Below are 23,514 nucleotides of genomic sequence, written 5' to 3'. Positions count from 1 at the left end.
AGCTGGATATCCGCTGTACAATATTTAAATCTGATTTGTAATGTTGGATAGTAATTGCCAGTTTGGATCAAAAATCTCCCGAACATTTAAATGACTCCACTCTTAAATGCCTTCAAGGCTGGAGTGTGAGGTAATGGTTAGAGCATCAGGTCAGGATCTGGGAGACTGAAGTTTGAAACCTTACCCTCCCATGGAAATTTGCTGAGTGATCTTGACCCAGCCAAACACTTTCATCCTAACTTACCTCCTAGAGCAGTGATGGTGAACCTTTTTGAGACCGAGTGCCCAAATTGCAACCCAAACCCCACTTATTTATCGCAAAGTGCCAGCCCGGCAATTTAACCTGAATGCTGAGGTTTCGGTTTCGAAAAAACCGGTTGGTTCCCTCTTCCTCCGCCCCACCCACTCGAGCAGGAGCCAGCCTGCTCTAGCCTCCAGCAAGTCCCTTGCGCACAGCTCTGTGCCTCTCTAGCATCTCTGCTCCTCTGCGCCTCCCCCTCAGGCAGCAGCCACCCAGAGCACAGGCTCCAGGCCTGCCAGCCGAGTACTCCCTGCTCACTGTGGTGCGCGCAAGTTGTGCTCAGTGGCCCAGGCCAGCCTAGATGTGTGTGTATGGGGGGGGTGGTGGTGGTGGTGATTTTCCGCCCCACATATGACAAACTCTGTGTGTGCGTGCCCACAGAGAGGGCTCTGAGTGTCACCTCTGGCACCCATGCCATAGGTTCACCAGCACTGTCCTAGAGTGGTTGTAAGGATAACGTTAAGGGGAGAAGCTGTGAGCCTCCTTTGCGGAGAAAGGTGGGGTACAAATGAAATAGTAATGGATTCGAATGGGTTACTGAGCCATTGGTGGACATTATAGTGGGAATTTGACAAATTGTTGATTTTATGAATTTGTTGTTAATATGTCGATTTTATGAATTTGCTGTTAATATGCTGTTCTGAGCCCGTTTGGGAAAAAGCACCCTATAAATCAAATTATAAAATAAATAAATAAAATAAACAAACTAGCTGCTCAGTCCTAAACAGTGTTACCCCCTTCTAAGTCCATTGACTTCAAATAACTTTATTTTCTTCTAAGGCCCCTCCCGCACATGCAGAATAATTTACATTCAATCCACTTTCACAATCCACATCAGGAAAGAATGCTGCTAGAACACGGCCATACAGCCCGGAAACCACACAGCACCCCAGTGATTCCAGCCGTGAAAGCCTTCGACAATACACTTTCACAATTGTTTGCAAGTGGATTTTGCTATTCCACACAATAAAATCCAGCTTCAAAGTGCATTGAAAGTGGATTGAAAATGCATTATTCTGCATGTGCGGAAGCAGCCTATGTCCCTTCTAGTTTTGCTTAGAACTGCTCCCTGTGTGTACTGATTTCCTCTCACTTTGCATATTGCCTCTCATACTGTAAAATCAATGGGCCAGGGACTTTTGTTTGTTTTTGTGGAAAGCACTCTGCGTATTGATGGCACTTTAAAAGAGTTATTGTAGCAATAAAGTTCTCGTACTGGCAGAAATGAATGAAACAGGCCTGAAAGACAATTGCACTGGAGGATTTAATCAGTTTAAAATCCTGGTGCTCCAGCTTAATTGGTCTGCAGATTACCACCTAAGCACCCTAATTCATAACAATTTGGTCATAGTTAGGAAAATCCAACTCAAAATAACTGGAACTTTGGGGACTAGGGTTAGGATCCTGGGAAGAATCTCTGCTGGAATTTTTGTCAGTGAAACAGGACTTGCCTGCTACTTCCTGGGACCAAAAATGCCCCCTCTGTTGCTGCTCCTGAGACATAAGAACATAAGAACATAAGAACTAGCCTGCTGGATCAGACCAGAGTCCATCTAGTCCAGCACTCTGCTACTCGCAGTGGCCCACCAGGTGCCTTTGGGAGCTCACATGCAGGATGTGAAAGCAATGGCCTTCTGCCACATCTGCCACAAAGGAAGGTCCTCTATCAATAGTCCCCCTAGCCCAGGGGTCTGCAACCTGCAGCTCTGCAGATGTTCATGGACTACAAATCCCTTCAGCCCCTGCCAGCATGGCTGATTGGCCATACTGTCAGGGACTGATGGGAATGGTAGTCCATGAACATCTGGAGAGTCACAGGTTGCAGACCCCTGCTCTAGCCACTCCCCACTGGTGAGCGGAAGATCCCTACCACTGAGCAGAACTGAGCCACCCAGGAGAGTTTCCCCTGCCCAATCTGTGCGACACCAATACAGTGCCTTACAGAGAACACTGGGCTCCATGATTTGGATTTGGAGAAGTCCAAGGCGTGCAGTTGGGTGGACGAACTGGCCAAGTCAAGCTCATACATCAACGGCAATATTCACTGGATCCAAGCCTTCACAGTTACCTTGTAATGGACATTATGGACACAGATAATGTTCCAAAGAAAGGTTTGTTTCCAGTGGACATTTGGGGGGCATTGATGGCTGGCTCAATTTTTTTTTCCTGGTTGCGTTTTGATGTTTGATGTCTTCTACTGGCCTGGTTGGTGGTCTTTAAATCTGGGCTATCCTAAAGACTGTGATTCTGTCACATTATTGTAAGCTACCTTGCAGCCAGAAAAGTGGATAAAAATGGCTTAAAACCAATGACTAAACAAATAAATCACGAAACACGCAGGCCCCGAAATGTCAAAACAGCCAGACGATCCCAGACTAACAAAAAAGCCGTGTGAAAATGTCTTGTTATTTTCCTTCAGCCAAACAGTTCATAACCTACAGTATCCAATCATCCTTTGCAGAGTATGATGTCAAAAACACTTACCGCGCAAGAAGAGATCTGTGTTTCTTTTTGCCACCGACAATAAATCTTTAGTGTCTTCTCTTGATACGCATCACTCCACCTGATCTCAAGAGGCAACAAACGTCTCTCTCCCACTTTCCAACAAGGTCACTTGCTAATGGCTACGCAACTTCGCCAGACTGCACAGGCATGTTGGGTAATGAATAGATGCTGGTAATTTCTTCTCATGCTTTGAGTAAAGCACATTCCAAACGTCAGGGGGACCAAAATGGTAAAAGGTCTGGAATCCATGCCCTATGACATAGGTGTCAAACTCGCGGCCCTCCAGATGTTATGGACTACAGTTCCCATCATCCCCTGCCAGCATCATGCTGGCAGGGGTTGATGGGAACTGTAGTCCATAACATCTGGAGGGCCGCGAGTTTGACACCTGTGCCCTATGAGAAGAAATGGGCAGCCCCATCCAACGGCCAGGGGTCCAAACACGGCACCCTGGTTGCACTAGCCCACCATTCCTAAGGAAGCTTTCCAGGGGCATGGGGAGGCTGAAAATGTAAACAAGCCTCCCCATTGCTAGAAGGCCACCGTTATGCTTAATGGACTCACGCCACCAAATTTCTGTCCGTAGACCACTCTTTCTAGACTCCATCTTGTACTCTGGCAGCCAACCCTGCTCCTAGGGGATAGGCAGAGGTGGGATCCAGCAGGTTCTCACAGGTTCCCGAGAGCAGGTTACTAATTATTTGTGTGTGCCGAGAGGGGCTTACTAATTGGTGATTTTGCCACGTGATTTTTGCCTTAGTGACGCCCCTCCTCTCAGCAGTAGCGCGCAGAACTTGAAGCAGTCTAGCAGGAGGTGCGCCTGCGTGCGTGGCAGCCTGCGCCTGCGTGCATTCGTTTCCCGCCCAAGGACCGGTGCAGCGGCTGCGTCCTTGCCACAGCCCCGCCCAGGAATGCCCCGCCCCCGGAATGCCCGGCCACGCCCCCATCGCGCCCCGCCCAGCCCCATTGGTGCTACGCCACAGTTTGAATCCCACCCACCATGGGAACCTGTTACTAAAAATTTTGGATCCCACCACTGGGGATAGGGGACCCCCCCCCCTTTCCCAGAACAGATTTCCAGGAACACTTTGGGCAGTCGTGGTGTGGAGGAGGAGAAGGAAAACTGATTTCCACTTGCCAAAACCCTTAGGCCTGCCCAAATGCTGTCCTGGATCCAAGCCATTAAATAAGGCACATGTGGAATACCTATTAAAGTAGACATCATGGATGTATCCATACAGACAGTTTGCAGAAATTAACAATGGCTCGTGAGAAGGAGATGGAATGGGACAACCGGTGCAGTGAAGATGCAGGAAAACTACTGAACGAAATAGGAGACATTTGTGCAATCAGCACTACTAGCAACCCTCCGCCAATCCAAAAAGCTAATGGGTACTTTTAAAAATGTCGTCCTAGGGGCAATGCATGTGCCATTCAGATAGATGGATCGATCAAAGAGATTGTTCTGCACAGTTCCCCATCTAGCCAGAATAGCAAATATATACAGTCAAACCAATACTGAAAGATATGAGGCCAGCCAAGCCTAAAAAACAAGGACTGTATATATAGGGATACAAGGCAATGTGGTATAAGCAGTTAGTTTGAGTGTAATTTCAACAGATACTTCATAAACCGTTCATAAAGATTATTCATACAGATATATTGTGGTTATCCAGTTAAATAACCACAATATATCTGTATGAATAATCTTTATGAACGGTTTATGAAGTATCTGTTGAAATTACACTCAAACTAACTGCTTATACTCACATTATATCTATATATACAATCCTTGTTTTTCTAACCCTATCTTTCAGTGGCACAATCCCCATCTAGCCAGGATGCATGTGTGGGAGCTTGCTTTAGCATGCATATGCCTCTGGCCCAGTGGTGGGATCCAAAAATTTTAGTAACAGGTTCCCATGGTGGTGAGATTCAAACTGTGGCGTAGCGCCAATGGGGCTGGACGGGGCATGACAGGGGTGTGGCCAGGCATTCTGGGGCGGGGCATTCCAGGGCGGGGCTGTGGCAAGGACGCAGCCGCTGCACCGGTCCTTGGGCAGACAACGAATGCACGCAGGCGCAGGCTGCCACGCACGCCGGTGCCCCTCCTGCTAGACTGCTTCAAGTTCTGTGCGCTACTGCTGAGGAGCGGAGGAGGGGCGTAACTAAGGCAAAAATCACGTGGCGAAATCACCAATTAGTAAGCCCCTCTCGGCACACACAAATAATTAGTAACCTACTCTCGGGAACCTGTGAGAACCTGCTGGATCCCACATCTGCTCTGGCCCCTTCTGCACATGCAGAATAATCCACTTTCAATGCACTTTCAATGCACTTTGTAGATGGATTTTACTGTGCAAAATAGCAAAATCCATTTGCAAACAATTGTGAAAGTGGATTGAAAGTGCATTATTCTACATGTGCGGAAGCGGCCTCTGTGCTGGATCGGGCTCCTGCCATTAATTTAACCAGGTCCATTTTATAAGGAAGACCATCTCTTCTTCTGTCAGTGGCCCTTGTGCCTTAACAATAGCATGATAACAATACAGTAGATGCTGGTTTTCCTATCATTGATTTATAGGGATGGGGAAGACATCCTATCAGCAGCCCTTTGACTTTCATGCCCAAAGCTGGACAAGCCACACAACTATCCCGCCTTTACCACGTCAATCTCTATGCTGAGAACTGGTGCAAAGCCCTGCTCAGCCAAACAGTCACAGGGCGTTTCCCCACTCACCATGATCCCCCCTATGTTGCGCGCTGCTCTCAGCGCACAGCATCCCTGGCGCGCGCCCGGGCATCCCCACGACCCCGTGCTCTGTGCAGGGTCATCAAAAGGCACCGTTTACAAGAGCGCCAGGGATGCCGTGCGCTGAGGGGGCGCGACAGCGGCAGCGTCGGGGTGGCTGTGCTGTCGCCACCCCTGTTGTGGGGAGTGCCGGGGGACCCTGCGCTACTTGAGGAAAGGCCCACAGTCTCATTCGCAGCGAGTCACTCTTTCTCAACTGCAAAGGGGAAGATTTCCTTTGCACAACAAATCGTTAATGGAACGGGAAATTTCTTTTTTTAAGCTGGATGGCCCCATTTGGGTCTCTGCCTACGGCTGAATGCTCCAAGTAGGAGGTCAGCATTCAACTCAAAAGTCCTCCTCACAACTAGGTGGATATCCAAATGTGCTCTTAATGGCACTCCACCCTTGAGCTACCTGACTTTCCCCCCAGGAGCGTCAGCGCAAATAGCTAGTGTGGTCCCTTGTAAAAACAACTCAAAGACTGGATGGAAATCTCCTATGGACTGGATATGCCCACTGGGCATAACGTGCCCACCTTTGTGACAGTCAGCTAGAGGATTTACAAATGGGAGAGCGGCTCATACCCACTAACCCACACCAAAGCTGGGGGGTGGGGGCAGTGGTGCGATCCAAAAATTTTAGTAACAGGTTCCCATGGTGGTGGGATTCAAACAGTGGCGTAGTGCCAATGGGGCTGGGTGGGGCACGACCGGGACGTGGCCGGGCATTCCGGGGTGGGGCATTAATAATTTCTCTGTTACTGTAAAAAACGCTTACTGTAAAAAAAAGTTCCTAATTTCCAGCTGGTATCTTTCTGTCCATAATTTACACTCATTATAGCAAGTCCTATCGTCTCCTGCCAACAGAAACAACTACTTCTCCTCTAATTGACTGCCTGTCAAATACTTAATACTTTCAAATACTTAATTTTGTTTCTAGAAATCAAAAGAAGGTACAAGGAACTTTACCATATTTCTAAAACATGTTTTTAAAACAGCCCAACAGGGAGAATGATCCCGTTTTCTACCTTCACTAACCAGCCACATAGGAAACAACAGGACTTAATGATTTTTGGACCTAATGGAATTTCTAACGGAAAAGCAGACCCAATTAGTAACCCCCTCTTGGCACACACAAATAATTAGTAACCCACTCTAGGGAACTGGTGAGAACCTGCTGGATCCCACCTCTGGGTGGGGGGAAGGAGGATAAGAGAAGCTAACTGACATTGCTTTTAGCCTACAATTGCATGTCACTTACGTGTCCAGGCCAACTAAGAGGAGAATGTCCGTTAAATGGGGAATGACAGGTACTAATTATTCAAAAGCAGTAGATCGTAGGAGAAACAAGGACGGCTGGGATAAGGTGTCAAAAGCGGGTCATTAATGCTGACGAGGCTGGAGTCAGCTGGAACAGCTGTCTCTCTCCCAGGTGAGATGACCCGGCCTACCGGCATCCTGCCTTCACTGAGTCCTAAGTGGGCTCAGCTCAGGCCCGGTTCAGCCACAAAGAAAGACGTTGCATAATATTAATTGTAGTTCAGACCACCGAAACAAAAGTCAAGAACAAAGCTCTGCCACAAGCTTCCTCTCTTCAACACATATTGTGACTCAATGCTATTTCTCTCAGATTTATCAGCTGCCCTTTCGTTTAAAAATGTTGATAAGGTACCCACAGAATTACCTGGGAGGATAATCTCCCAATGTTTTTACTTGGCCTTATTCTGTTGCCAGATTTGGGGGGGTAGGATTACAGTGTAGAGCAGTGTTTCCCAACCTTTTCGACATCACGGTACCATTGACCTCACTCTTCCTATCTCATAGTATCCCTGCCATCCCCCCCCACCTTCCCCTACAAGTACCCCTGCTTGCCACCACCCCCCCATCTTCCCCTCCCAGGGTGAAGGGAAGCACTGAGGGGGTGCGGGAATCGGCTGCTGACCTTGCAGCAGGCCCTGCCCCCTGGGCCAGCTCCATGTCCTTGCTGGCGCCGGCAGGAGACACCACAAAAGTGAAGGGGCCCGGTAGTGTTGCTGCAGTACCCCTGGGACATGCTCACAGCACCCCAGGGTACCATGGAACCCTGGTTGGGAATTCTGGTGTAGGGCAACGGTTGCAGAGTCGGGTTGCCCTCCACTGGACCCGTTCCAGAGGAATATTGACAAGCTGGAATGGGTCCAGAGGAGGGCAACCAAAATGGTGAAAGGTCTGGAATCCATGTCCTACAAGGAGAGGCTTAGGGTGTTGGTGATGTTTAATTTGGTGAAGAGAAGGCGAAGAGGTGACATGCTAGCCATGTTTAGATATTTGAAGGGATGTCATGCTGGTGAGGGAGCAAGCTTGTTTTCTGCGGCTCCAGAGACTAGGACCAGGAGTCATGGGTTCAAGATGACGGAAAAGAGATTCCACCTAAACATCAGGAAAAACTTCCTGGCAGTCAGGGCTGTTTGACAGTGGAATGCACTACCTCGGAGTGTGGTGGAGTCTCCTTCTTTGGAGGTTTTTAAAGAGAGGCTGGATGGCCATCTGTCAGGAGTGCTGTGATTGTGTGTTCCTGCATTGCAGGGGGTTGGACTTGATGGCCCTTGGGGTCTCTTCCAACTCTATGATTCTATGATAGATTCAGAGGAGACCCAAATAATGTAAGCTCACTAAGCCAGCTGCCAACATTTGTACCAACTGGAGCATCATGCCCTGATGGTTCTCAGGGTTGCAGAGGGGATTCAGTAGGAGTTTACAGCATTTCAGGAATTCAGCATTTACAGGGAGCTGCAGGGTACAGAACTTATTTTTTAAAGAATAAACAAATAACTAAAATAAAATGCTTGACTGCTTGAGAGAGCCACCATGGCACCATGGTGAAGGGGTTGAACAACCAGGACCTCGGAAACCCAGGTTCAAATCCCCACTCTGTCATGGTCTATTGCTCAATGACCTTGGGCCAGCCACATGGTCTCAACCCTGACATTGACTATTATTTGGATGGGAGACCTCCAAGCAGGGGTGGAGTGAGGGGGAACTGTGCCCAGAGAAGAAGAAGAAGAGGAGGAGGAGGAGAGGAGGAGGAGGAGTATGGATTTATACCCCACCTTTCTCTCCTGTAAGGAGACTCAAGGTGACCTACAAGCTCTTTTCCCTTCCTCTGAAACAAGAAGAAGAAGAGGAGGAGGAGGAGGAGGATAAGAGGAGGAGGAGGAGTATGGATTTATATCCCCCCTTTCTCTCCTGTAAGGAGACTCAAGGTGACCTACAAGCTCTTTTCCCTTCCTCTGAAACAAGAAGAAGAAGAGGAGGAGGAGGAGAGTTTGGATTTATACCCTACCTTTCTCTCCTGTAAGGAGATTCAAGGCAGCTTACAAACTCATTTCCCTTCCTCTCAAACAAGAAGAAGAAGAAGAAGAAGAAGAAGAAGAAGAAGAAGAAGAAGAAGAAGAAGAAGAAGAAGAAGAAGAAGAAGAAGAAGAAGAAGAAGAAGAAGAAGAAGAAGAAGAAGAAGAAGAAAAGGAGGAGGAGGAGGAGGAGGAGTTTGGATTTATACCCCACCTTTCTCTCCTATAAGGAGACTCAAGGCAGCTTACAAACTCATTTCCCTTCCTCTCTAACAAGAAGAAGAAGAGTAGTAGTAGTAGTAGTAGTAGTAGTAGTAGTAGTAGTAGTAGTAGTAGTAGTAGTAGTTTGGATTTATACCCCACCTTTCTCTCCTGTAAGGAGACTCAAGGCAGCTTACAAACTCATTTCCCTTCCTCTCAAACAGGAATTTGCCACGGAGATCTGCAGCTTGAGGCTAGATAATAGTAACGAAAAACTGCTTTTGCACATGTCTGACTGAGTTCATCATAAGCGCCCTTTGACCTCAGCATTTAGCCATGCATAACAGAACATGAGGACGATACGTCCATTCATAACATGGCTCAGGAGATGCTTGCCTTGCTGTAGCCCCGTTCCTCACACTCTCTTTGTAAAAATCTGAAGACTCCAGTCTGAACCCATCAAGCGACTGTTCACGGGCGCTCCCTCTTCCTTCCCGGCCTTTCCTGGGCTCTTCATTAGTTGCTGTTTGCATCATTTTTCCAAAAATGTCAGATGCCATCACTGGCTTCGTTCTTTAGCACTTCCTCCGATCCAGACAACGCAACCCTTGGATGCAACCTGCTGCCGTGCCTTTTGTGCCTTAATTGCCACCGCTGTCACTTCAGGGAACCTTGGCTGCCTCAACAGGAGGAGACACGCGGCATTAGCAAATCTACAAACCGGTAGCCGTGCCACTGGTCCAGTTGCTGGAAATGCTCGAACGTAGCCAAAAATAGCTCTTTGGAGTGTGGTTTCAAAGCCGAGGCCATTATTGTCTTCATTTCCAATTCCAAAGCACATAAGCACAGTTCACACGCATGCATCTGTTTGTAAGGAGGGTCCAACGTGTGTCCACTTTATGAATGGACTAGTACCAGGGACTAGTACCTGGATCAGTGATTCCCAACCAGGGTTCCGTGGTACCCTGGGGTGCCGTGAGCATGTCCCAGGGGTACCGCGGCAACGCTACCAGCCCCCCTCACTTTTGCAGTGTCTTCTGCTGGCGCCAGCAAGGACCTGGAGCTGGCCCAGGGGGCAGGACCTGCCGTAAGGTCAGCAGCCACTTCCCACCCCACAGTGCTTCCCTTCACCCTGGGAGGAGAAGTTAGTGTGGGGTAGGGGTGGCAGGGGAAGGGGCACTGGCAGGGGAAGGTGGGGTGGTGGTGGCAGGGGTACCATGAGATATGAAGAGTGAGGTCGAGGGTACTGTGACGTCAAAAGTGTTGGGAAACACTGACCTGGATGAATGTGGCGCTTGTCCCACACATTCAGCTGTACATGTGTTTGTTTGTGAGATCTGTGCCTTTAAGAGGAGTTGATGGGTGGAGTTTGTTTGTTTGTTTGTTTATTAGGTTTATATACCACCCTCCCCCAGAGAATTATTAGGTTTATTAGGTTTATATACCGCCCTTCCCAGGAGAATTACTCAACACACATACACAGATCAGGTTTATGTTATACATGTGACCACTGTAACTTGTGAACGGGGCTACAGCGGTGGGCTTTTCCGGTGGTCAGGACTACCAACTACCAATGTAAGCCAATACTGATCTATGCTTTGGGGAGGGAAGTAAATGGTAAATAGGGGAGGGAAGAACAACGGACACCATCTTGAGCTCCTTGAAGGAACCGCTGGAAAAATGCAGTAAATCCCCCATCCCTGCAACAAACAGGAAAATAAATAATGGGGCAGCTAGCAATTTCTCGGGCCAATCAGATTCAGATAAATGTTGGGGCAACCAGCAATTCCTCAAGGCGATCTGGGCAGCGGAGAAAAACGAGAGCTATTTTGTTAGTTATCATTCTACCTTATTCGATTTTAACAGTATTTCAATCCTGAGCTGTCCGAACAGAGACCAGGCTACGAAGGAAGGCTAGAAATATTTCAGAATAAATATTGGTGAATGCGACAGGAAGACTAGTCTTCTGCCATTAGCCAATTTATTCTGGCACGAGCTTTCATGGCCTGGAGTCCATTTTGGCCAAGTTGGCAGGTAAAATTGCACAGGGGTACGGAGAGAAAACAAACGTAGACAGCAGGGCCAAAAGGCCGTGAAATGCAAGAATTTACATGAGGTAGGTTACATCTCTAAGCCAAAACCCAATATATGCAAGGTAGAAAGAGTGACTAGTTTCCAACAGCAGCGGCCAGTTAGAAGACAATATTTCTTGTAACGAGGCTTTAACATGTTAAGATTATTACCAGCCAGACAAATAGCCCTGTACAACTGAGAGCAAACATAATAGAATCAAAAACTGCTAATGGCTGATTGGGCACAAGGTTTCTGGTGCGCAGTGGAGGCGAATGCCTGTTGCAGCAAGATTTCTTGTATGGATGTATTTCCTCGAGCCCCACTTTCACTTTCTGTTTTCTCTGCGGCAAGCGGAATCACTTGTAGCTCAACTTTTAATTTGCCTCACTGCCAGAGCAGACAGATTTGCCAGCTGCATAGCTCCACTCTTCCCACTCTCTTGCACTGCACCCACATCTTCCCCCTCACCCCTTGGAACAGTTCAAGCAGGGTTTGTTTTTGTCTTCACCTCACCTGCTCTGCTTCCACCCTTCCTGATGATCGGGAGGGCTTTTTATAACTTCATTTCAAAGAAGTCACTATTTGTAAACAATTTTCCTGTGGCAGCAGCAGAGGCAGAAAGGACGGGGGTGTTATTTTTGGGAATGGGGCTACAATATTGATGCACAAGCTATCACAGGTATATCAGTATAAATACAATTCAAAGGACTTTAACAAAGCGCTTTTTCTTGCAATTGTGGGTGTGATGAGATCTGTGCCTTTAAGAGGAGTTGATGGGTGGAGTTAAGAGAATCAGGAAAAGCAGAGGCCCACTGAGAACAGCAAGCTAGCTGCAGGGCAGGCAGAAAATGGTTCCTTGCATGTAAACAGAGAAATGTGAGGAGACCACACTACAGCCCCATTGCATAGATGAGAGCCACGAGGTAAGCGTTCCACACATAATGGGTCAATAAATTCCAGTGTAAACATTTCCAGGGCAGACAGAGGACCAAACTAGATGGAAGATGTGTCAATTGAGTGCTGCTGGTTTTCTAAATGTTGAAAATGTAGCAGCAAAGGATCTAGGGCAGTGATAGCGAACCTTTTCGAGACCGAGTGCCCAAACTGCAACCCAAAGCCCACTTATTTATCGCAAAGTGCCAATACGGCAATTTAACCTGAATACTGAGGTTTTAGTTTAGAAAAACCGGTTGGCTCAGAGGCGTGCGTTACTCGGGAATAAGCTTGGTGGTAGTTGGTGGCTTTGCTTTGAAGCAACCGTGCAACTCTTCCAACAGGTGAATCATGACCCTAGGAGAGTTTACTCAGAAGCAAGCCCCACTGCCAGCAACCGAGCTTACACCCAGGTAAAGGATCGCGCTTTAGTTCTTTGCATGAAAATCAGTGGGGTTTAACAGCACTTAACAGGGTTACCTACACTGCTTCCCCAAAACTAGGTCTTAGGTTTAATGCTAATAATCGAGCCCAGTGGCCCAGGCCAGCCTAGATGTGTGGGGTGGGGGTGACTCTGTTTGCGCATGCCCACGGAGAAGGCTCTGAGTGCCACCTCTGGCACCCGTGCCATAGGTTCGCCATCACTGATCTAGGGTTTTGATCTGGGTCGCAGCATGGGGTTTAAGACTCATCTACTCTCCACAAGTTTGGGGAGAGTGATGCGGCTGCAGAGGCTTCATGACAGCCTTTGCAAAACCTCTGCTGACTGCTGCTTTTGAAAGTTTTTGCAGAAGTCAATACACTAATAATTGGGTCCCAAGATGACACTCCGCACAGGCACAGAAAACCGTCAGTGTGATGCACAGAGATCTCAGAAGACCGAACTATTCAGCTGCTACGATGGACTCCGCAGAACAGTCCAAGCAGTGTGTTAGTCCCATGAGATCTCTCCCCATCTGCTCAGATGTATTTATGTCTCATTATGAAAGGAGCCAGTGTCTATTAACACAGTGACCCAGCGCTGTAAACTATGACCTCTGAACAAGAATGTGAAAAGGATGGCATGGATGAAAGATCGCCCCCTCCCCACATCAAAACATTCCCCTGATGCAGACTCTGGCCAGACAGGAACAACGGCCCATTCTTCACGACCCAAACTAACATGCAACCATTTCCTGTCCAGCGAGCTTAAAATGGGGAACCGATCATTTTTTTAAAAGCCCAACTCCAAAATACATGAGACTGTCAAATACCACACCTGAATTACATATCCATGAATGTAGGTGACAGAGAAACAGCCAACCAGAAGTTGCCAAAAAGCAAATAGGGACTGAAACGCTGTGTAGTTTAAAAGAGGCAGCGTGGTATAGTGGTTTGATTTTGGTCTGGGTTGTTGGAGAGTCAGGTTTGAATCACCACTCCTCCGTGAAAGCCTGCTTGGCAACTTTGGGTCAATCGCTCCATCTCAGCCTAACTTATCCCAAAAGGGGTTATCTGATGAAGATAAAATGGAGAAGTCTGTAAAGTCAGTGTTATAGAATCATAGAACCATAGAGTTGGAAGAGACCATAAAGGCCATCAAGTCCAACCCCCTGCCATGCAGGAACACACAAACAAAGCACTCCCGACATATGATCATCCAGCCTCTGTTTAAAAAACCTCCAAAGAAGGAGACTCCACCACTCTCCGAGGCAGTGAATTCCACTGTTGAACAGCCCTCACAGTCAGAAAGTTCTTCCTAACGTTTAGGTGGAAACTCTTTTCCTGCATCTTGAATCTACTGCTCTGTGTGTTCTGAGGAGCAGAAAACAGAATCCCTACTGAGAAGAAAAGTAGTGAATAAAAATCTAAACATATAAACAAACAACATCAGAGGGCAAGTTTCATAAATTTAAGTGCAATTAAAAGCTAACAGCTAATTTCAGCTCTTTAGTTTGTGCTGTATTTCCAGAGATGACCTGGGTACCTAATAGCTGCCTTGAACAAGAATTTGCCATATCAGGGGCTTTCTGATTCTTTAAAGAACTTCCAAGAATTGCAAAAATTGCATGTCCTGAGAAAGCACTGAAATCTGATCTGTTTAGACTTCTTGGAAATTTCCTGTGTATGAAAGCACCAACCACTTCAGATAACTTACCTGTAAATCTCCACTGCGACCTGCCCATCACTTTATTACCTTCCCATCCTAGAGGAAGGTTTTATGTCCAACTATAATACAACATAAAAATGCCTCCCTCTACAGAAGAGCAATATGACATAAAATTGTCTCCTTGCACTTTGCATGTCCTATTTTCTGATAGCTTCATAATCCTTTGTACCGAAAGGAGTTAATGTGGGGTGTTGTGGGGTTTCCGGGTTGTATGGCCGTGTTCCAGTAGCATTTTCTCCTGACGTTTTGCCTGCATCTGTGACTGGCATCTTCAGAGGATCCTCTGAAGATGCCAGCCACTGGTGTAGCATCAGAGGCATACTCTTCGAAGCTCCTAACCTGTAATCGGCAGCAAAGGCCTTTGACAGCACACTGAAGCAGGGACAGGGAATCTGGCAATGCGATGTCAGGCACTTGCCTACTGAACTATACAGGAAGAAGAAGAAGAAGAAGAAGAAGAAGAAGAAGAAGAAGAAGAAGAAGAAGAAGAAGAAGAAGAAGAAGAAGAAGAAGAAGAAGAAGAAGAAGAAGAAGAAGAAGAGGAGGAGGAGGAGGAGGGAGGAGGGAGGGAGGGAGGAGGGAGGGAGGGAGGAGGAGGAGGGAGGGAGGAGGAGGGAGGGGCAGCGGCGGCAGCAGCAGATTTATAGCCTACCTTTCTCTCCTGTAAGGAGACTCAAGGTGGCTTACAAGCTCCTTTCCCTTCCTGTCTCCACAACACACACCTTGTGAGGTAGGTGGGGCTGAGAGAGTTCTGAGAGAACTGTGACTAGGCCATGGTCAACCAGCAGGAATATAGGAGTACGGAACACATGTAGTTAACCAGATAAACCTCTGCCACTCAGGTGGAGGAGTGGGGAATCGAACCCAGTTCTCCAGATTAGAATCCACCTGCTCTTAACCACATTACGCTGAAGAAATTTAGATCCAGCCATGAAAATCTGAGTGACGTTCACTGCATTACGCATGAAGCTGCATTATAGTGAATTAAATCTTTGGTCCATCACGTGAGCATTTTCTGCTCAGACTGGCCGTGGCTCTCCAGGGACTCAGGGAGAGGTCTTCCACAACACCTGCAGCCAGATTCTTTGATGACGATATGACCTGGGACCTTTTGCACACCAGACACTCTAACATGGAGCCACTATATTGTACAATACAACACAGATCCATTAAAACCAAGAGAAGTTTGTTGCTGGCCAATAGCCCATCAGCCAATGATTCCCAGCACTTCCCCCATTTTTAAAATTTTGATTTATCGCTAGCTCTGAATTAGTACAACTGCCCTTTTATCTGCAAGTGCTCTAACCACAAATCGATTTGTAATTTTGCTGCTTTCTTTTTATTATTATTCCTTGCTGCTTCTGTGCCCTGTAGACATCTCCCTGGCAAAAAAAGGGGGAAGATTGTACTAAATAAATAAAGAGGCCTAATCCATCGCAATGGCCCTAAGACACAAAAAGGCAATATCCTCTTTTGTAAAGTAAAATGATATATTACAGATTCTCCCCTGTGGCTCCAGCAGCGCTCTCCAAGTTCATCCAAGAGCATCTTCTTAAAAGAAGGAATTAGCAGGGGCGTCCAACTAAATCACCGATCTGTAAGCAAGGCCGTTCCTTCCTGGTTGCTAGCAGGGAAACAGACTCCACGTGGGGAGGGGAAAATGAGTAAGAATAATGAGGTCACAGTCCTCAGAGGGTTATGTTAAACAGCATTCAAAGGCCACGGGTTAAGCTGCTCCTTATCATTAGGTTAGCTGCCTGCCACAGACTATTTAATAAAGACGGTGCGGTTAGCCAGTTTAAATGGAAATGATTGATTTTCATTTAGCATTTGTCCAACACTGTCAAGCCATCACTGGAAAATCCATTTTGAGGTGACCCAACAAGAGGTGGATCATATGTATCCATATACATTTAGTGACAGGAGTCGGCAGCGATAACCCGGCACTACCTATAATTGAACAAATACGCTCTTCCGCCTTTCTCTCCCTCCACCCTTTTAAATTAAAAAAAAAGCATTCTTTATGTTTAAATTGCATTAAAGCAGTGAGACAGACTGTCACAGAGGAGCGCAGAGATGGTGACATACCCGGATGCATTACCCTGATGTGACATGCTCGTATCAGCCCTGATCTCGTGCCAGGGCTTGCTGCTCAACCGCCCCACCGCCACGCAATAGATATTGCTGAAGGATCTGATTCCGTTGGCTTTGGGCCAGAAGGTTTCTTGCTGTTGAACCCCCACGTACACACGGTCTTTGCCTGTTTGGCATGTACCAGGAGCCAGAGTGGCACAGTGGTCAGAGTGATAAACAAGGATATGGCGGACTCATGCTTCCAATCCCCACTCAGCTACAAGGCTTGCTGGATAACCTTGGGTCAGCCCCTGGTGCTCAAGCAAACTAGCCACACTGAACCGCGGAAATAATAAGTGGGAGAAAATCATGGATGCTGCCCAAAGCTCCTTAAAGGAAGAGCAAAACAAAAATTAGATAGATGGATAGATGATAGATACAGATGAAAGACAGACAGATAGAGATCCCTTCCACACATGCAGAATAATGCACTTTCAATCCACTTTCAATGTACTTTGCAGCTAGATTTTACTGTGCGGAATAGCCAAACCCACCTGGGAACAATTGTGAAAGTGGATTAAAGATACATTATTCTGCAGGTGTGGAAAGGGCCAGGCACGCAGGCAGGCAGGCAGGCAGGCAGGCAGGCAGGCAGGCAGGCAGGCAGGCAGGCAGACAGACAGACAGATAGATAGATAGGAGTCAGATTTTTCCCTCTCTAGCCTTCTAGGGATAAAGTGTGTAAGGCCATATGATAGGTCCCCTCTAAAATGTCTTTTAGGAAGTATTGTCGGAGGCTTTCACGGCCAGATTCAACTGGTGGTTGTGGGTTTTCCGGGCTGCATGGCCATGGCTTGGTAGATCTTGTTCCTAACACCTCGCCTGCATCTGTGACTGGCCTCTTCAGAGGTGTATCACAGAAGGAAGTCTGTTCTTCCCTCTGTGATACACCTCTGAAGAGGCCAGCCACAGATGCAGGCGAAATGTTAGGAACAAGGTTTACCAGACCATGGCTATACAGCCCGGAAAACCCACAACAACCAGTCTTTTAGGAAGACTTGCAATTGTTTTTTCAAAGGGATTTTCATTAATTCTAGAGGGTAATCTGTATTAATTTTGTTGCTTACTAATCATGACTAGCTTTCAAGGGTAAATGCAATCTCTGGATATTTTGAATGATTCATCAGTGTATCTAATGCTCAGTGTTGTCAGATCTGTCAATATTTAAATCTAGTGGCTGGAGCCATGAACAGATAAACATGTTTCCACACACCATGTTTATGATGAGTTGCAATTGTTATGAACGAACTCATTTCCCCATTTTATAAATGAACAATGGATTCATTTATAATGCATTTCCACAAAATTGAAACATGTTTGCAGAAAAATCTAAAATCTTAACAACGAACAAAAAACGGGGGGGGGGGGTGTGTTAAAGAAGTGTAGAACAATAGAAGCCACTCTCACAGCTTTAAGAACCAACGTCCTCTACAGTCATTGCTGGTCAGTGTGAAAAAAAAAAAGTTTATTCAAAACCAGGTGCCTTTCCAGTAATGTACCAAAACCAAGATTCTTTTTCCAGATACTCTCAAACAGCTGAGATTTTAAAATGTTATTAAAAAGAAAGAAAAAAAGAAATGAAGCAACCAGCACGCTCTCAGCTCTAGACAGTTCCAAGTATAAAAGCAATACAGCACAAGGCTACTCAGCCTAAATCAGGAGAATCCTTATGAATGAATTTCTGGACTCTACAGCAGTGGTTCTCAACCTGTGGGTCGCGACCCCTTTGGGGTCGAACGACCCTTTCACAGGGGTCGCCTAAGACTCTCTGCATCAGTGTTCTCCATCTGTAAAATGGATAAATGTTAGAGTTGGGGGTCACCACAACATGAGGAACTGTATTAAAGGCATTAGGAAGGTTGAGAACCATTGCTCTACAGTTTTATCCCTTGCTGAGGCACCTGCCCTTCTGAAACCCCACCCTCCTCAAGCCCCCTCCCCAAAAGTTCCAAACATGGAGTTTGCAACCTTCCTCTTGCCCTTGATGCAGCTCAACATCCAAGCTCCCGCCCGAGTGCCTCGTTCTCCCATCCAAGGCCCCTTCTGCACATGCAGAATAATGCATTTTAAATCCACTTTCAGTGCACTTTGCAGCATAAGCATAAGCATAAGCATTTTATTGTCATTGTGCACGCACAACGAAATTTACAGCAGCATTCCTCGATGCACACAATTTCAGACTCATACAATTTCAGACTCATGCAATTTCAGACTCATACATCATCATCCTCCACCCATCCCTACATAGCCCCAAATACATCAATATGAAGCAGCGGAGTTTAGCATAGCCACAGCTCTAGAGTAGAAGCTGTCTCTAAGCCTCTTTGTCCTAGTTCTGAGGGCCCTGTATCGTCTGCCAGATGGTAGCAGTTTAAAAAGAGAGTGTGCTGGATGAGACGGGTCCCTTAGAATATTTTGGGCTTTATTTTGGAGCTTGGGCATTATAGATTTCTTCCAAAGGAGGGAGAGGGCAGCCGATAATCCTTTGTGCAGTATTGATCACCCTTTGGAGAAACCTTCCTATTGTACTGTGCAACTGCAGAACCATATACAGATTCAGTAGGTGAGGGCGCTCTCTATAGCACAGCGGGAAAAGGAGACGAGAAGTTTTCAATCTAGTTGTTGCTCCCTTAAAAGTCTCAGAAAGCACAGTCTTTGCTGGGCTTTCCTAACCACCGCGGTAGCCTGTCCTCGCCAGGTCAACTCCTCTTCAATCCTAACGCCCAGGAATTTAAAACTAGCCACCAGCTCCACTTGATCTCCATTTATAGTCAAGGAGGAGCTGAATTTCTGAGCTATTCCTTCTATAGTCCACTATGAGCTCCTTTGTCTTGTTAGTGTTAAGAACCAGGTTATTTTCCCTGCACCATGAGCAGTCGGTCCACTTCATTCGATAAGGCAGACTCATCCCTCAGAGATGAGCCCCACCACCCCGTTGTGTCATCAGCAAATTTGATAATGGTATTTACTATGATAGACAGAAGTACAATCATATGTATAAAGGGTGAACAGTAAAGGGCTCAACACACAGCCCTGTGGGCGTTCCCATATTTAGAGTAAGAACTGAGAAACCCGATTTCCCAGTCCTAACCCTCTGGGAGCGTCCAGACAAGTCCCTAATCCACAAACAGATTGAATGTGAGAGTCCAAGATCCACAAGTTTTGTCACCAGTCTTTGTGGCGGAATTGTATTAAATCGCGGAACTAAAGTCCGCCAAAAGAGCATTCGCACATAATTCCCCTGCTGTTCCAGATCGTCAAAGCTGTGTGGAGGCTAATGGCATTAAGTCCTCCCTAGATCTATTAGTCCGATATGCGAACTGATGTTTATCAAATGTATCTGGAAGGCAAGAACTAATATGCCTATGGACCAGTTTTCAAAACACTTCATGATGATGGGGGTGAGTGCCACTGGTCTATAATCCTGAAGATTGTCAGCAGGAAATCTCTTTGGTAGTGGAACAATGGTGGAAGCTTTCAAACAAGATGGAATGGTGGACTGGGATAAAGATCGATTAAAGATCCCAGTAAAAACACCAGCCAGTTGGTTAGCGCATTCCTTTAACACCCGACCGGGAATACCATCCGGTCCAGCAGCCTTCCTTGGATTCACAGCCCTCAAAACTTGCCTCACCTCATGTTCCTCCACAGTGAGGTGTGAGCTGCAATCACCTGGTGGCTGTGTGTCATCTCCTTCTGATAGACCTGTTTCAAAGCGGGCAAAAAAGTGATTTAGCTCCTCCGCCAGAGAAGAATCCCCATCCACAGAAATGTCATTGTTTGGTTTATGGCTGGTAAATTTTTGCAGGTGGATTTTACTGTGCGGAGTAGCAAAATCCACTGGCAAACAATGGTGAAAATGGATTGGAAGTGCTTTATTCTACATGTGCGGAAGGGTCCCGAGAGCCTCGTTATCCAAGAGCATCCCATTTCACACAGCCGAAGAACTAACACAATTTGGGCATTCTATAGCTGTGGTGGCGAACCTTTGGCACTCCAGATGTTATGGACTACAATTCCCATCAGCCCCTTCCAGCATGGCCAATTGGCCATGCTGGAAGGGGCTGATGGGAATCGTAGTCCATAACATCTGGAGTGCCAAAGGTTCGCCACCACTGTTCTATAGCATTTCCCCTTTGGAAGTGGATTCACATTTACAAAAGTTTTCCCTCTCTGGGGATCATTAGGAAAGGAATTGATAATAAAGGAAAGGAATTGATAATAAAACTGCAAAGATTGTCATGCCCTTATATAAAGCAGTGGTGCGACCACACTTGGAGTACAGTGTTCAGTTCTGGTCGCCACATCTCAAAAAGGATATCGAAGAGACAGAAAAAGTGCAGAGAAGGGCAACGAGGATGATTGAGGGACTGGAGCACCTTCCTTATGAGGAGAGGCTGCAGCGTTTGGGACTCTTTAGTTTGGAGAGGAGACGTCTGAGGGGGGATATGATTGAAGTCTGTAAAATTATGCATGGGGTAGAAAATGTTGACAGAGAGAAATTTTTCTCTCTTTCTCACAATACTAGAACCAGGGGGCATCCATTGAAAATGCTGGGGGGAAGAATTAGGACTAATAAAAGGAAACACTTCTTCACACAACGTGTGATTGGTGTTTGGAATATGCTGCCACATCCTGCACGTGAGCTCCCAATGGCACCTGGTGGGCCACTGTGAGTAGCAGAGAGCTGGACTAGATGGACTCTGGTCTGATCCAGCTGGCTTGTTCTTATGTTCTTAAAAACAGGTCAACAAGACATGCTATGAAGCCACACCAGGGAGATACAAGAAAACCATGGGAGGAACTCTCCAAAAGTTAATTCAGATTTTGCGACAAAAATCTTACTCGGTGAGCTCTCTCAGCAATTTTAAAATGTTAATAACTCAGCTCTTTAATATTTCTCTCCCCCCCACCCCTCCACTTTTAATATCTTAATGAAACCGTACTTCATTAATATGGGCTTTGAGCATGCAAAAATTAATTGCGAAAATAATAAAATCATTGAGAGTTATAGGAGTGCAATAAAAAGATGAGAAGTAGTAAAATTGGATATATTTTTTTAAAAAAATGCTCACCTGAAACAAACTGTCTCCATTGAGGTCTCTTTGAAAAGCATGCCTCTGTCTGAGAAGTCTGCTAACATTTGTAAGCTTATGAGTTTCTAGAGAATATCATAGTTCCTTTTAAAGTCTTTGTACAAATCATTTGCTGTTGCTGGAATAATATCTCTTTTTATCAGGTCCATCTTAGGGGGCGGGGGTTGGGGGGGTTGGTCTGGGCCAAATAACTTCTACTGTGATGCTCCAAAGATACACATTTCCCCACACAACCTGCCACCAGGGTTAAAAGATCTTCAAAATAGGATGGATTGGGACCCTCAATTCACTCACACAAAGATCACACAAAGATGTTCCCCACCACACCCCAGCAGTCATTTCTAACCCTGGGAAAAGGCGATACCGTGGGTCACAGTGCCCACATGGAGCCATGACAGTCAGTGGGCTGAGGTGAGGAAGAGGAAGGTTTTTAAAAAATCACATTGTCTTTCACCAGTGATACTCCATTAATGGAAGCGGTCGGAAGGGTGATATTGTCCCCTTCTGCCTTCTTGTTAGTTAAATTTATTACAGTCAATAAACCCGTGCACACAAAACAAACCATATACAAATAAATCCCCAAATAAGACAGTCTTCCCATCTAAAATAGTTACTGTTCTTTAGCCCGTTCTGCACGAGCCAATAAACACGTTTGAGGGAGGGGCAACTTCGCACAGATCCCACCCCTCAAAACGTGTCCGCCCTGGGTTATGTTCCCCAAACCGGGGGTTTTGAAAATTGCCAAATGAGCAAGTTTTTTCAAAAATCCCAGGTTGCAGTTGCTCACAAGCGAACAACTGGGCAGAAGGACTAATTAGGACTAATAAAAGGAAACCCTTCTTCACACAACGTGTGATTGGTGTTTGGAATATGCTGCCACAGGAGGTGGTGATGGCCACTAACCTGGATAGCTTTAAAAGCGGCTTGGACAGATTTATGGAGGAGAAGTCGATTTATGGCTACCAATCTTGATCCTCTTTGATCTGAGATTGCAAATGCCTTAACAGACCAGGTGCTCGGGAGCAACAGCCGCAGAAGGCCAATGCTTTCACATCCTGCACGTGAGCTCCCAAAGGCACCTAGTGGGCCACTGTGAGTAGCAGAGTGCTGGACTAGATGGACTCTGGTCTGATCCAGCTGGCTTGTTCTTATGTTCTTATGTTCTAAGGCACTTTACTCGCTTCCCTTTTCCTTGTAAATAAAATAAAAATTAAAAAATTACATCTGTGTAGCTACGCAGGTGCAGATGCTTGTATTGTGAGACTTCAACATGGCTGTAAGGATTCATTTGTGCATGCCTGCATATGGGAAGTAAGTAAAAAAAAATAAACGCATCCCTGTGCGAAGGCGCAACAGCAACCCAGATTGTTTCTGTGGGCTTCAATCGCTGCCTGCATGGATGCATGTGAATGCGCGAAAACAGGAAAACGGGTTCCTCTATCCAGTCTGCAACCCGTTATAAAGTTGCTGTGTGGAAGGGGCCTTTAAGTTTACATGCAATGTTCATTTTAAAATACAGATTTTGGGGTTCTCTGATTTTCAATCTTAACACTTCCAACCTCATTGTAGCTCAGTGACCTTAAGGCTATTACACTATGCGGTTCCCATGAACAAGCTTCTTGGGGTCAGAAGTAGAGGGTGGGGTGGGAGGAAAGTGGGGAAGATCCGCAACCATCAGCGTCTTCTGCAAAGAACAACATCACAGGGCACATCAAAGCCATCCCTCACTACCCAGGATTTACACACTGTCAGGGCAAATTACATGTAAACAGGTGGTTGAAAATTCTATATGAACTCCCCAGTCCAGGTGCCAAATCAGACATCTCTTGGACAGGCAAGTGAGCTTATGTTCAGCTCCACTGCGAGCTGCTACCTGATTGGGATTTGGCAGCGCTTTCTTCAGCAGGTAAGGATTTTAATTCTGTGTTCTGAATTTTCCTCAATTTTCTCTTATGTTCCATCCTTGTGGTATATTTGCACATCATGTATGTGGGGTTTTTT

The 23,514-nt window shown here is 46.4% G+C and overlaps 1 protein-coding gene across 1 annotated transcript in view; it reads right to left on the bottom strand.

Moving 5' to 3' along the window:
- The window catches only part of ANTXR2 (ANTXR cell adhesion molecule 2), a 177,750-nt gene that overhangs the window by 37,487 nt on the left and 116,749 nt on the right, over positions 1 to 23,514 (bottom strand). The gene's annotated exons all lie outside the window — the stretch shown is intronic.

Source organism: Sphaerodactylus townsendi, linkage group LG10 (assembly GCF_021028975.2).
Source record: "Sphaerodactylus townsendi isolate TG3544 linkage group LG10, MPM_Stown_v2.3, whole genome shotgun sequence".
In the NCBI taxonomy this organism is placed as follows: Eukaryota; Metazoa; Chordata; class Lepidosauria; order Squamata; family Sphaerodactylidae; genus Sphaerodactylus; species Sphaerodactylus townsendi.
Note: the sequence above shows the minus strand (reverse complement) of the source record. Positions and strands in the feature narration are given on the sequence as shown.